Raw genomic sequence first — 5,151 nt, 5'->3', positions numbered from 1 at the left:
CCCCCCCCCCTCCCCCCCCCTCTCTCTCTCTCTCTCTCTCTCCCCCACACACTTTCCCTCTCTCTCTCTCTCTCTCTCTCTCTCATCTCCTTTCCTAACCACCCACCCCCATGTCTATTGTTTCTGCTTGTCTCTGTCTCTCTTTTCACACTGTCCTTATGCTCTCCTGCTGCAGAGAGACTTCCTTTATATGGTAGCCGTATGTCTACATTCTTAGTGCTGCTAATCCAAAAAAGAATGGCTTTCCCAACAGAAGTCCTAAGGAAGCTGGGATCAGGTCAGCTTGGGTCACTTGCCTATCCCTGAACTAATAAAAATGTCGAGGAACATGTACCACCATGACTGGGATTGGCAGCCCCCCTAGGACCATAGGGAATGGGGGCACAGGGAGGGCACATTAATTCAAATGAAACAGAGGGAAGGGGAACTCATCCTGGATGTGACAGACCCTAACCATGGCTTCCAGTGCATCTTTCCTCCCCTGACAATGGCCCCGGATCCACCTGTATGACCTCGCCTGGTTCAGCCCTCAAAGATTGCATTGAGGCTCCAGAGTGAAGCCTGTATGGAGAAGGGGTATAAGGGTTCAGTGAGAAGGAATGGGGATCTGGGTTTTCTTCCTTCCTTCCTCCTTCCCTTCCTCCCTTCCTCCCCCTTCCTCCCCCTCCTCCATTCCTCCCTTCCTTCCCCTTCCTCCCTTCCTTCCTTCCTTCCTCCCCCTCCTCCCTTCCTCCCCTTCCTCCTGCTCCTCCCTTCCTGCCTTCCTCCCGCTTCTCCCTTCCTTCCTTCCACCCCTCCTCACTTCCTCCCCTTCCTCCCTCCCTTCCTTCCTCCCCATCCTTCCTCCCTCCCTCCTTCCTTCCTTCCTCCCTCCTGGCTCCCTCTAGTCAAATACCTGGGCTTTAGGGAAGTGTCATAGAGAATTTGGACTCAGAGTCTCTTGAACCTTGGCTAACTTACCAAGGGGGAGGAGTGGAACCAGTATTGTGGGCCACATGGTGGAAGAATGAAGCACCGTAAGGGTAGGGTTTTTATTCAAAGCTCTGCCTTTCCCTGCGCTCCCTGGCTGTGTACAATACTTAGTTTTTTAAAAGTCTGCTGCACTTCTCTCAGAGGCCACCAGAGGGCGCACAGAGCCCAGCTTCCCTAATAACAGGGTTCACAGATAGGACCTGCAGGACATCTGGGGGAACTCAGAGAGTTGTGGGCAGGAGAGCGTAGGATGGAAAGGAAGTAAAGAGACCCCCGGAGAGCTCGGGTCAAGCTGCTAGGGTTCCAGACTGTCTGTGACCTCTGGGCTGACCCAGATTTTAGGGCTGGGATGCCTGCCTCTGTCTCTACTGCCAGGTTCCTTGGCAGGGGGCGGGGGGCGGGTAGTGGTGGTGGTGATATGGGGTGTGTGATGCTTGATATCTTCCTCCATGTTGCTGGAGAGGGAAACTGAGGCAGTGGCAGAGACTGACACCACCCCAAGCAGGTTAAAAGGAATTCAGTGGAAGAAGCATGATACTGTGACACAAGGCCTGGGTCGCTAGCTTGACCTGGGTCAAGTCAGTTAACCTCTCTGAGCTTCAGTTTCCCCAGAATGAAATGAGGTTCCTGATAGCACATTGTGAGAGTGCTTGCAGTCTTTAAACTGGCACTCACGTGTTAGCATCCATCTTCTGTGACCAGTAGAGACTGGGAACTCCAGCAAGAGTCTGGGAACTGCCTTCTATGAAAGGTGAGAGTGATGGCCCAGGAGGCACCGTTTTAACAATTATCCTGGTCCTCTTTAAGCTCAGAGATGGCTCTGACCTTTTGCACTGCTGCCTGGGAGGGGGGCTGGAAGCAGAGCTCAGAAATACCCCATCACCCCAACCCCCCTTGCTCACCCAGCTGCTCAGCCCCAGGCACAGTCTGAGCCGTCGAGGTCCCCCGCTGGCTGAGTGGTGGGGGAATGTGGAACTGGGGAGTTGGGGGAAGAGCACAGAGGCACTCCAGATGTGTGCATGACCACATCAGGAACAGTTGGAACACAGGCAGATGGGTGGGGAGGCCGGGAGGAAGGCCTAGGATCAGCCCGAGGCCGAGGGCTCAGGAAGCATTTCTGTTTCCTTTCAGTGACCTAACATATAGGAGTTTGGGAGACTGGAGCCGTCCTTACCTTGCTGAGGGGCCATGGTCCCTGAGGCCTGGACAATAGGACAAAGAGCTCCCGTATCAGTCTGGGGCTCCTTCCCTCTCTTCTTCACGAAGATAACCTTCTCTGGCAGAGCATCAGGACTGAGGCCGGGCTGGGCTCGGCTGGGGCAGTGAGGGTCCCACCTGTTCTCATCCTGGTGCCTCCCTAGCCCTCCCTTCCCTGCAACCTCCTACAGAGCCACCACAGCTGGAACCGTTCTCCGCGCTCCCTTTCATCCCTGGTGCTCCCCCCCAACCAGTGGCCCCTGTAATTGTGGTCTCAGGCGGTGGCTGCAGGGGCTGGGGCCAGAGCCCAGGGCAGGGCCAGGGCGGGGCCTGGGGGCTGCTGATAGGGGCTTGCCCATGGCATGGGTCCTCTGGCGCTGGGGATCCTGCTGCAGACACTCTGGGCTTCATCTTCACACATGCCAAGGCCATGTGCCTACATATGCCCTCACCTCCCTGGGCTGAGGTGAAGCGCTCCAGATGGGCACTCCCGGACCCTCATGACATCAGGCCAGTACCATGCCTGAGTGCAAGCAAGGCTTGGGTATTGTTTACTTCCTGGAGTTTTCAAAGAAAGGGTCTTCTCCCTCTCCCTTCCACTTCTGTATTTCATGAACAGTGGAGGGTAGGGGAGCAAAAAGACCATCCCTCAGCCGACAAAGGCCAGAGGAAAAAAAAATCAGCCACTCAGCCAGGTCAGTAGCATTTCCCAGATGTGGTCCTCAAGAAAATCACTTGGGACATTGGTTAGAAATGCAGACCCCTGGGTCTTGCCCCTGGAAAGGCTGAGTCAGCTGCACGGGCCCAGACTCAGAATTTGCCACAATGGCCTACCCTAGGGGATATTTACATACAATGTATCAGGTGTGGGAAATGCAGAGCAGTAGATGCAGATTAAGGAGGTCTGCCACCTGAATTATGAACTCATTCCCTTATCACATGGGGCCTGTTCCTAATCCTTTCTGGGCCTCAGTTTCCCCAACAGCCAATGGGAATTTGACTCCCAAGGCTGGCTTGTCCCTGCTGGTGCCCTCTACCACTCTGGGCTCATGCCTCCTTCCTGGGTTGAAAGTGGTCCTGCCCTGCCCCTCCCCATACCCTTCCCAAACTCTAGATCCAAGCCATCCCTGTCCCTGCATCATGGTGGGGGAGAGTGGGGAGGGGAGGGGGCGGCTGGGGTCAAACAAGGCTCTGGCTGACGCAGACTGCTTCCTGCCCCCCGGCTGTTTTCCTGCTGTCCAGCCAGACTGCTCCCCCCACTGCTCCACCCTCACCCCCAGCAGCCTCAAGCCCTTAATTCCCGACAGCTGCGGTGGCTGCCAGCAGAGATGGGGGAAAGGAGGGGGAGTATGCCATCAGCCTGCTGTTGCTCAGGCCGCCCCCATCACCTGACAGTCTGGGGACAAGGAAGGCCCCACCCCTCTCCTTCAACTGCCCAGGGATGGGCAATCCCAGGAATGGGCCCCTTTTGTCTCAGAGCCCAGAGGCTCTGGTAGTTTATCCTTACACCAGGAGGGGCTCTCTTCAGAGAGAGGGGGCAGTGAGGTTGGGAAGGAGGTGTATGTGTAGAGTGGGAGGTTTGTGCCCATTTTACAGAGGAGGATGTCAAGGCCACAGTGGGAGTAGGTTTCACTATCAGGGCCCAGGTTAGAACCAGAAACAGAAGCTGGAGTCTCTGTCCCCAACCCTCTGGCTCTCAGACCCTTACCTGAGTCTAGTACACTCATCCCATATCAAGGTGAGCCCAGTGTTCAGCTGGCGTGTGAGGGCAGAAAGGGATCCCAGAGAGGAGTGGGTCTGAGCCAGGAGGCTGGTGTTGGGGAGCTCTCAGAGGACCAAGTGCAGCTGGCAGGGCCAAGGTGAGACCTGGAGCATCTGTAGGCAGGGCCCAGGCAAGCGGTACGTAATGCTGGGGCCGCTGCTGCTGTGCTCTCACTGGGTTTGGTTCCAGCTCTTCCACTAACTTGCTGTGAGAACTTGAGTAAGTCATGACCCTCTCTGAGCTTCAGTATTTTCTTGTGAAATAAAAGGGGACATAATAAGATGACCTTGAAATACACTTTTAGGATTAAAAGGCTCTCTAATCCCTCCTCCTAGGGTGTGCCACCCCGGGGTGCTCTGCTCCCAGACAAGCATTCACTGATGTCCCAGTAATTTTACCTTCATTGGCTCACTGACTAGATGAGGTTGGGCCTCATTAACCTCATTTCACAGAGGCAGCGGTGGCTCAGTGTCCAGGAGGCACCTGTTGTAGGTCACACAGCCAACAAGAGCAAGATCCAGAGGCTGCCAGACCCCTTTGCAGGATCCCACACCTGCCTCGGCAGCCAAGCCTGGGAAGTCCCTCCTGAGGTGGGGGAGGCGAGCAGAGGGCCAGCCCCTCCCCCCCCAGCCCCTGCAGGTGTGTATATTGGGGGGGGAATGGCTCCCCAGCAGCTGCGGCTCAGCCAGGCGCACACACCTCGCAGTAACACGCACCTTCCCACACAAACCAGCGAGCCGGCTCACCGGCACCGCCCTGCGCCTGATCGCACAGACCCCAACACCTCTCCTGCCCCCCACCCTCCCCACCACCGCTCCCGCCCCGAATCCTGAGCGGACACAGTGGTCTCGGGACGAGTACACGCCTCTACCCGCCCCCCCTCGCCCCGTCGTCATGACGTCACGTGGGGTAGAGCCCTGAGACACACTGCGGGGGGGCGGGGGCGAGGAGGGGAGGCGGCGGAGCTCCCCGAGCCGGGACAGTCACTCACTCACTGGGCGGTGGGGCCGGGCACAGACAGCGCCGCCCCCCCCCACCCCCGCCCGCCTTGCACGCCCTCGGAAGCGCAGGCTCACCGCGCTGTGCTGGGGGGGCTTCCCGGCACCCCAGCCTCTCGTCCCTCGCCCGCAGCACCTCCGGGCCCCCCCTTACCCTCGAGAGGCACCGGGAGTTGTTTCAGGGGGCCCTCGGGAAATTCCCCGAACCCCTGTGCGAGGAGG

This window comes from Lipotes vexillifer, unplaced genomic scaffold, assembly GCF_000442215.2.
Source record: "Lipotes vexillifer unplaced genomic scaffold, Lipotes_vexillifer_v1.1 scaffold965, whole genome shotgun sequence".
Lineage (NCBI taxonomy): Eukaryota > Metazoa > Chordata > Mammalia > Artiodactyla > Lipotidae > Lipotes > Lipotes vexillifer.
This window is presented reverse-complemented; position numbering follows the sequence as displayed.